This window comes from Mangifera indica, chromosome 3 (assembly GCF_011075055.1).
Source record: "Mangifera indica cultivar Alphonso chromosome 3, CATAS_Mindica_2.1, whole genome shotgun sequence".
NCBI classification, from domain to species: Eukaryota; Viridiplantae; Streptophyta; class Magnoliopsida; order Sapindales; family Anacardiaceae; genus Mangifera; species Mangifera indica.
This window is the reverse complement of record NC_058139.1, coordinates 14,693,485-14,704,759: the sequence shown is the minus strand read 5'-3', so window position 1 is coordinate 14,704,759 and position 11,275 is coordinate 14,693,485.

Here is an 11,275-nt window from a genome sequence, read left to right as displayed (position 1 = left end):
GGGAACACATATAAATGGACTTCGTAGTTGGATTACCAAGGGTCAGAAGAGAATACAATGCATTATAGGTCACAGTTGATTGGGTTGACCAAGTCAACTTACTTATAACAATTAAGGATAATAAGAGTACAAATCAGCTGGTTTAGATATATGTGAGAAAGATTGTCAAGCTTTATAGGATACCTAAGACAATAGTATCAAACTGAGACATTGGATTTGTCTCGACATTTTGGGTACGAAATTAGCCTTCAATACAACATATTATCCCTAGATTAATAGGTTGATAGAGAAAGTTAATAAAGTGATCAAGAATATATTAAAAGCTTACTACTTAGATTGACAAGTGAGTTAGATGGATGTGTTGCCATTGATGGAGTTCGCATACAATCACAGTTACCAGACAACCATTATGATGGTATAAGGTTTTATATGGTAGGAGATGTAAATCACCATTACACTATGATGAGATAAAAGAGAGATGCCTTGACTCATTTGTTGGGACTAGAGTTAACCTAGAAGATTTGAGGTTAATAAAGGAAAGAATGAAGCAAACTCAAGCCTATTAGAAGAGTTATTTAGATCAAAGGAGGTGAGAATATATTGGCTAGATGACTAGCTTTAGAATACTTATTCTAACACCATTGAGTTTGAATTCCATAAGAAGCATTTCTAAATAAACATGGACTCATGGAACCTAGCTTTTTGTGTTTACCTTCTATTTAAATCCATTTCACATTTCAAACTGAATCTAACACTTCCTCAATTACACCCTAAAAGTTGAACAAGGAAAACAAAACTGGTAAAAAAGAGAATCAATGTGATAAGAGAAATAAGTAGTTGACATAACAATTTCATCAAAAATGGTTGAGCTTTTTTAGGAGAACAAGGTTTGATAATCTTTATCATCATTGTTAGCCTTTTTAAGTGTTTAATCATCAAGTTCTAGTAAAATTATAGCGTAAACACTTATTCTATTCTCTAATCAACTTGTTATTTGAGTGTTTATATATAAAACAGATTAAAAGGTTATGGGTTACAACAATAGTTAGTAAAAACACGAATAATTTGTGTTTAATTTGCATTTCCATTTAATTCACATATTAAACATGATGTTTTGAATTTTGAACCCAAAATATATTAAACGTATATTTTACATATTTCCCATATTAAACGCGTATTAAACAGTCGTTTTATTCATTTTCCCTTTTTTAAAATTTTTAGGGAAACCCAAAATGATGTTGTTTTGATGCCCAAGTTTAAATTATGAAAGTGTCCCTTTACTTTTTAATTAATTACCATAATTATGACAAAAAAACTCATTTTTTTAATCTCTAACCTTACCATTCATTGCATTAGGTTAATTGTTATAACAGTAGTAAAAGTTTTTTCACATAAATATTTTTACGCCAGATCGATGCTTTTCTTTTTATTGGGTTTAACTTTTCATCTTCGTTATTCTGCAAAAAAGTAAACTTTTCTTGTCTATTGCCTTCCTTATTTGTAACTTTGTCACGTTTGCAATTCTTTTAATGTCTAATATATGGATTGATTTTAGGCACCAATCTTTCATTAATCTTGTTGCATATTCACCTAATCGTACAATGGATGAACACGATATATTATGTTATATTAATTTTAATAGTTAATTAAATATTTTACATATGAATTGTTATATTGATTTTAATTTGGAGATATGTAAAAAGTTCTAAAATTATAGTTCATATTTCATACTTTTAGAAACGCATTATTGACGATATGTTATATTAAACTCATATATACATGTTTTATATTTTTCACCATTTGTGTCATTCTTGTATTTACTAACTAGGGTTACAACACCTCAAGTTAATAGGATCATATGAAATAAAATTTTATATACAAAAGTGTGTATGCATAATATTGCTTTTTAAGTAATTAGTGAACTTAGGAGAATCACAACAAGAACATGAAGAATATCAAATAATGTTTCCATAAAAATGTTTAAAAAAACTTAGGGCTTATGTAAAAAATTCCTAAATTTCAATGCTTGATATCTTCATCAGAGTTTAACTATAGTTCAACAAAATCACTCAACAATTGGAATTCAACCCTATGATAATCAACAAATTTTGAAGTTGAATTACATAAAAATCAAATAATTTTGCATAAATATTCAAACAAACATTCAAGAGCAATAGTACTTCTTATATATTAACACTAGAAAGCCAAACCATGTCCACTATGGCTTGTTAATAGAGTAGGTCAAGTAGAGTCACAGCAAAAACTAAATCCAAGATTCATAGAATCTTGGAGACAAGAAAACTGAAAAAGAGAATTGATCCTAATAGTTCCCAAAGATCTCTGTTAGAAGATTCAAGTGAAAAAAGAGGAAGATTGAGTTACAACCTTATTATTGGAATGGAAAAGCTTGCACTTGTAATAAGTTAGTTGAACAGAAGTATGTTGGCTAATAGTTAATATGGTGATAAAGAAGATAAGTGTGATATTGCTAAAGAGTTTAATATTATGGATCTTTCGGTTGATGATAAATTGTTAACTATAATCCCACCATTATCTTTGCATTCAAATCTTTAAAAGGTCATTGTAAAGAGGCATTTTTAGGAAGAGGCCTCGAGTTATGTTTAGTGTGTTTGTTGTTGACTTTGTGTAAGAGAAGTTTTAGCATGTGGTGTTGTTGACTTGTTTAGGGAAATGTTTCATGTACTTGGTTAGTTTTCTTTTATTTTTGTCTTTAGATATAGGGGTATTAAATTAAATGCCCCAATAACGGGAAATGATTAAACTACCCCTGTATATATTTTCTTAAAAACATGCGAGATTTAGAACAAAAGCATTGTTGAATTTCGTTTCTGAATCTCGTGATTCATGAGACATTGTAGCATCTTGTGAGACGTGATTTCTTTGACAAGTTTTTATAGTTTTTTGATGACCATAAATTCTTTATCAACTTCCATTCATTTTGGCGTTGATATTTCACCGATTGAATGAAAAATTTTCACATTTTAGAGTTAGGGTTTTTAGTTATGATCAATAGATTTTATAAGTCGATTCTTGCATGCTTTGGATTAAATGCTTGGGGTTTGTGTTAGAATATGCATAGATTTGTTTGGTCATGAAATGCAATTTTGGTAAAAAAAATTTAACCGGTAAGGCAGTCTTGTAATAAATTTATCTATCTCGCGTATTGCGAGTTAGATAAATCTATTGCAAGACGGTTGGTATTTCACGATAAGGGGAAAACAGTGATTTTTTAAACAGTAATTCCTTGTGATATCTTGTGATGGGGGGAATTATTGTTTTTTTAAACAATATCATCTTGTGATAACACATGATAAGGGGTAAATTGAAATTTTTTGGGTTTAGCGGGGCAAATTGAAATTTGTAGGGTTAGGGGGCAGATTTAATTATGAGGTTTAGGGGTGCAAATTAAAATTGCTATGGTTTAGAGGGGCAAATTGAAATTTGTTATGATTAAGGGGGCAAATAAAATTGTTTCTATCCTAGGGTTTTTTTATGTGTAGATTTCAAATCATCATTGGGTTTTTTCGAATTATTGTAATAATTTATATTTAAGGAATATGTATATTTCATATTAAAGTTTTTTGATATATAATTTTTAAAGTTTTAGTCGTTTTTTATGTATAAATTTGAAATTTTCAATCCGTTATTTCAAAGTATTGTGATATTATTATGAAAATTGTCATGAGAACAATTTTTTTAATTATTCGACAAAAAGAAAAAAAGAAAAGAAAACATGAGAACCAAAAGGGGGAATTGAGATAACCCAATGAAAGTCTACACTTCCCGACAGAGATAACAACCTAAGTAAAACAAAAACCAATAGCCCCAATTGTGTCTATATTAACTAAGAGGCAGTTGAAAATGTTTGGGAAGACTTGTTTTGGATATTTTATAGGGTGAAGAGACATGAAATTTAGCACAATTTTAGTTCACTCTTTCATATTGAGAAAGGTTATAAGTTGTCACATGGGAAACCAATTATGGTTTCGGATCAATGGGATTAACATGAGGTTCAACCCATTCGAGTTTGCTATTGTCATTGACCTCAACTTTTCTAAGTTGTTTGACATTGAGATATATGTGCCACGAGATGTTGGAGATAGGATTAAGGACACATATTTTGGGGGTCGTGCATGTTGAACTATATTGATTTTGAGATGGTATTTAAAGTGATACCATAGGGGGATGATGATGAGGACACCATTAAATTAGCTCTACTATATTTTGTTCATATCGTGTTACTGGAGAACTATAATTGAAAAAAGGTCGATACACGGTTTCTCCAATTGGTTGATCACCTTAATGGATTCAATGCTTACTTATAGGGTTTAGTGGCTTAGGATATGACATACTGATACATGTGCAAAGCCATTATAAGGATATCGTCATACCCACTCGATAATAGGATGGGAAAGTACAATGTCGTGGGGTCTTATAGGATTTCCAGATAAGTTGATCAATGTAAATAATTTTTTGATTAGAAAATTAAAGAAATATTCATCCGTGATGCAGTAATTAATGTAATCTAAACTTCTATTTTGATATTACAGTTTTAGATATATAAGATGTTAGACTCACTAACTGATTGGGTGGACCTAGTAAATTTTATAGTGGTTTCATGCATGTTCAGGTAGAAGTTGAAAGACCTTTTTAGTTGGGGTGATACAAGATCTATATTCAATGGAGATAAGGTTAGTAACCTTGACTTGATTAATTGATTGATTTAAGTAAACGACATATAACAAAATGTTAATTGTTATATTTTAATGATAGAATTATGTAAATTTTTCATTGGTTACTACCCCAAACGAGGAGTGTGCACCATGATAGATTAATGATGTTGTCTATTTTGAACCATCAGGTTCGCATCCTTTCTCCCTTCCACCAACATCATCATCCTTGACTCCTAGAGATGGTGCATCTCCACAGATTGATACCACTATTATTGTGTCACCTGTTGATGTTCTACCTATTGTTGAGCCCATTGTTACATCTCTATACTTTGAGCTCACTACTTCTTTATATGTTGAGCTAGTTACTATCAGTGATCCAAGTATGCCTTCCACGACAGAGCATTTATCACTTGTGCCTCTCGGCATGTATATATAATACTACATTAGTCAAATGGGCCAATCTTATATTGGAGGGGATGGATAGTTTGCGAGACAAGATGTCTAGGTAGATGTCTCATTTAAAGGATTGGATAACGCATTTGGAGGACATTGTGATATGTATTAATCAGATACAATTGATTAGGTTAAAAAGGACATTTTATTTATTCATTCTATAAATGTTTTTACCTTTTAGTTTGACATGTATATCTTTGTATAGTAAACTTGCAACGATGTAGGAAACCCTCACTCGTTGGCCTACGATTTCATCTCCTTCCCCAATTGAGGTTAGTAATTATTTATTATGATATTTTTATATGAAATATCATTAAACAATTTATTATTCATATTCGTACAGGGTATTAATCAGATACAATCGATTAGGTTAAAAAGGATATTTTATTTATTCATTCTATAAATTTTTTTTACCCTTTAGTTTGACATGTATATCTTTGTACAGTATACTTGCAACGATGTTAGGAAGCCCTCGCTCGTTGGCCAGTGGTTCCGTCTCCTTCCCCAGTCAAGGTTAGTAATTATTTATTATGATATTTTTATATGAAATATCATTGAATAATTTATTACTCATATTCTTGCAAGGTATTGGCCATGAAGGAGTATCAATTGAGAGTTCTTCATGTACACCGTCTCTGATCATGGAAGTAGGTGGATTGTTGTTCTTCAATTGATTGAATGCAGTTAAATCTAACATGATGGAAGATTTTTTTTTTTTCACTTTTCAAGATGAATGATTGCTCTTCCTTGCAAACCTCCTACCTAGCACATTCGTTACTCAATAAGCGCAACTGTTAAAAAACATGTTCGATTAAATAATTAGCATTAAAACTATACATACTTGCATAGTTTCTCCTCTCATAAAATAATCGCTACAAGGTGCCCTAAATAAACTCGGCCAATATCGTGATAGGCAAACCCTGCACATGTCTAATAAGTGCATTGAAGGACTTTGCAATGTTGGTTGTCATGATGTTATACATGTGGCCTAGAAAATGTGTCATACTCTATTGTTGCCCACCTCACATAGGTAATCCCCTACTTTCAAGGTGTATCTTATCAATTGCTCTCATCATAACTTTAAAATCTGCTTTTGTATAGGTTTTCACTACTTTCCAGTAAAAACACGCTATTTTTAAGTTACACTTGTACTTTAATCACATGTTACAAAGAAAATTATGATAACAACATTCATGGTTTACATCTGGCAAGACCTCAGTCATTGCAGAATAAATGGTATGTTATCGATCTGAGATTATTGTCAACTCTGTTACTTCACTGATGCAATCTTTAATTTTTGTCAAAAACCAACACCACATTGTATGATCTTCCTTTTTCCTATACTAAAAACTATGAAGTAGATTTAGTTATTATCATCCATGGCCATGGTGATAAATAAATGTCCCAGATGTCGACCCTTTAAGAAAGCAGTGTCAATGCAAATAATCGATCAAATATGTCATTGAAATCCATGGATGTAATAGCTCAATGCCATGAAAAAGTATAGAAAGTGATACTCATCATCTGTTTGTATATGCGTCAAGTTACCTGAATTAGCACATTCTTAATTATAGTAATACTCTAATAAGAGTATAAATAACTCTTCTAGTAAACTCCTTAATGACTGTAATGCTCAATTTCTTACTCATCAAGCTTGTGAATATGATATATCAATTTTATACCTATCGACAATGTCAATAATGATCTCCTTAAATCGATAAATATGATTAACCAATGTAAATTTTGACTTCATTAATTGGTCTAAAGCTAGAGCCCTAGCTTTTTATGATGTGGCTTTATTTGATCTCTTGAACATATGTGTGTGGGATTCATAAAATGGATTCAAAATAATTCAATGGGTTTTATTCTTCTTCCTGATAGATACCATTCGCATTGTCCATTAACATACTTAATCTTTCATCTCCCCGTCTGACTTGGCCATTTTGTATTGGAATTATTTCTCTAATGCAAATTGAGCCACTGAATCTATCAAATGTTTTTTATTATTAAAAGGGTCACCAATTTTTATAGCATTCCCCTCTCGTACTAATCCTAAACCACTTGATGTTGTTGTTATGTTGAAGGTTACAAAGGAAAATTGAGTAGTCACTTAAATGGATCAGTTGGAACATTATCCAAAAAAAGTCTAGCATAATTATTGCCACCATAAAAAGGATTTACAAGTTGAAGACTACATATGTCATAGTTAACAAGTGATGTCTCTTTAAAGTCCGACTCATCAATAAAAGCGTCAACCATCTCATTCTTATCAAAGTCACTCTAATCTAAAGACCTTTCTTTGTTTTCGCAAACTCATTCTTTACCAGTATACAATGCATCATTTTGAAAATCTATAAGGTCTTCCCCATCAAATTTCTTTTTCAATTTACCATCATTGTTGCCACTTCTTTCTCCTGCTCGTTCTACTTCAATAAAAGTACATGTAACAAAAACTAGAATACATTCCTCAAAGTATTTAGACATGTCAATAAGACTTTCGATATCTTTATCATTTTGGATTTTTACAAAGTAATCTAGCTCGATACCTTTTGGTTTCATGCATAGATAAATATTGTTTTGGATCTTATTGATACCACACTTGTCACTCAACATTTGAATAAATTCATCAAATGTTCTTTTGCATTGAATTTTAACCACTCTTTTATGACTTCCTCTATATTTCATTATGTTCTGATAACTTTGAATTCATTCTCTTTCGTAATGAACAACAACGTAACCGGTCATTTCAATAATCAATCCTACAATGACCAATATTGGTAAAAAAAAAAAAACATTTAGTAGAAAAATCCACATTAACACTAAAAAATTTGTATCAAACTACTCCCATAATTATATGTAAGTATATATTAAACATAGGAACTTCATATTCAAATAATGTCAAAATGCCCCCTAAATTTTGTCATATTTTTTAACACCCTCATATTTTGTCTTATTTCAAAATATTCTTTATATTTTTCTAACATTTCATTTAACATTCTCATATATTGTCTTATATCAAAATGCCCCTATATTATCCTAATATTTTATTTAACACTATTATACATTGTCTAATATTAAAATGCCCCCGATATTTTTATATCATTTTTTAACCCTCTCATATTTTGTCGACTATCAAAATGTCTTTATATTTTCTTGACATTCATTTTTTGACATAAGCAATATGTAAGTATATAAAATATAGGAACTTCATATTCACATAATATCGAAATGCCCTTTAAATTTGGTCGTATCTCATTTAATACTCTTATATTTTGTCTAATTTCAAGATACACTTTATATTTTTTAACAATTTATTGACACCCTCATGCATTGTCTTATACCAAAATGCCTCTATATTATCCTAACATTTCATTGAACACCTTCATATATTGTCTAATATCAAAATACCCCTATATTTTCTATCATTTTATTTAATCCCCTCATATATATTACGAACTTGATTTAACAAATAAATTAAGTTTTCAACTAAGATTCTATAAATACTTTTTATCACAAACAAATTTTTTTCAACTTAAACTTTGAAACACAAATTTTTTTCTGTTTGAATGAATCCATAGTGCTAGATACTGAGTGAAACAAAAAATTTGAATGGTGTGAGAAAGGTATAAGGGTGAGAATTTATATAGAAGAGGTGAAATGTATTTTTGGTACTTTAAAAAAATTGGGTATTTTCACTTAAACCCTTGAAAAGGGGGCATTTTTGTTTATGCATTTGATAGGAGGCATTTAATTTAATATCTCTTAGATATAAACCTTATAGTTTACTCTTAGACCCATTAATACCATTATTTTTGCAAACTTGTGGTGTCTCTCTCTCTCCTCTATATAGTGGTGGACCCAAACATAATATTTAGAGGGGTCAAGGTTAGAATAACACAGATAAATTTCAAATTAATATAAATACAAATATTTGTATTAACAAAACAATAATTAACTAATACATTCATAATTGTCCTCGGTGTGATTTTATTGTTTGAAAGTATTGTATAATGACTTCATTATCAATAATATCAAATACATATTTCTCTATATACACAATTAAGCTATCATTCAACCATTGATCACTCATTCTATTTCACAAATGATTCTTCATAAGATTCATTGCTGAAAATGCTCTCTCTACACTAGTAGTGGCAATCGGGGAAATCAAAGTTAATTTCACCAACAAATAAACTCATGAAAACACTATATCCTTCTTAGTTTCAACCATCGATTTTGTAAGATCTCAATCCCATTGCATCCAAAAAAATTGAAATTAGAACGTACATCCAAAATATAAACATCAAGTTGAGAATCAAGTGCCATGAGTTTGAAGTCAGAAAAATCTTCTGGATAAAGTTCAACAAGACACATCAATTTTTGTTTATCAAAAGCAGCAAAATTCTCATTTGGACATAAGCATGCCAAACAAATAAGCAATTCCATGTTTACCTCATTGAAACAATCATTCAACTCTTGAAGTTACATATCAAACACACTATAAAATACTTCAATGTGATAATAATGCACACTTTAATACAGTATTTATCATCTATATTTGAAACATCAATGTCATGATTGACACAAACAGAACAAACTTTGTGTAGTAAATTCTCCCATCCACTATCCCTCATCACTTGCAAAGCTTGCTTACATGCTTCAACCAAATTCATAGCATTTACAGTATCTTGATCTTTTCTTTGTAGTGCTTAAGAAGTTTCATTTGTAAAGCCAAGTACATCCTTCATTAGAAAAAGACTAAACACAAAGTCAAATGACTATATCAATTTCAATATATTTTTTGCTTGAAATCTTTGCTCAGAGTTTATCCCATCCTTTGCCACAATTTCAAGAACATCAATAATTGATGAATACAACAAGATTATGCTCATCAACGAACCATAATGCGAGGCCCAACGCGTATCACTGGCACATTTCAAATTTGAATATAATAAGCACATATATTCTCTTTTAAAATCAATGTCTTCAAACCATTAAATTCTCCTTGCATATTACTAGCTTCATCATAACTTTGTCCTCGAACTCTAGAAAAACTCAACCCATGCCTAGAAAAAAAATTGTCAAGTGATATCTTGAGTGAGTGAGTTGTAGTACTAGTAACATGTTCAACACTTATAAAATGCTCTACAACAAGTCCATTCTTGTTAACATAATGCAAGACAATAGCCATTTATTCCTTTGTAGAGATATCACGAGACTCATCAATCAATATAGAGAATAAAAAATCTCCTAAATCTTGAATGATAGCACTTATAGTTTCATATGAAACAGCGCTTACAATATCTTTTTGAATCTTAGGTGATGTTAATTTGAGATTATCAAGAGCATTTTTTAAAGCAACATTATAGACATCTTCATTATGATTAGTAAGTAATCGTAAAAGCTCAAGAAAATTCCCTCAATTGTTTGAATTATCAAATTCATCTTTACAAAGAAATGCTAGTCTTTGTCTTAGAAGAAAACAGACATAGTCAACTGTAGCCATTAAATGAGTTCAATACTCAGTCCATGCTATAGAAGAATGTCTATCAAAAAATTTCTGAATATGTTGCTTTTGATTCAATAATGATTCACACATTCTTAGAGCTTGATTATGAGCACTATTAGCACTTCCAAAATGAATATTCAGTTTTTCCTTATTTTTCCAATTTGAAAACCTTTGACTAACAAAGTGATCACCACCCCCTTTATCACTAACATCTGGCTTGAAAAGATAACAACAAAGACAAAATACTGTGTCTTTTGCTCTACTATATTCCAACCATTGATCAAACTCATTAAACTAATAAACAACAAATCATCTTGAAATTCCATCAAAATCTCTAAAAAGAAACTCATAGCCTTTTGGTTGACATGGACCCCTTTTCAAATACAATTGTCTAATTTGATCTTAGATATTAGGATTATAATCTAAAATTTAAGTTGTAAGCCTGGAAGCATATGAAAATCTTGCAAAATGACATCCACATTTTTACTTGAATCATCAACATTATCCTCTTGTTCATATGATGAGATCATTGTTGATTTTCTTTTGAAATATTTCTTCGTACTATTTCTAAACAACAATATATAATTACATTCTATCCGTTAAACTTCAGTTGAAACAT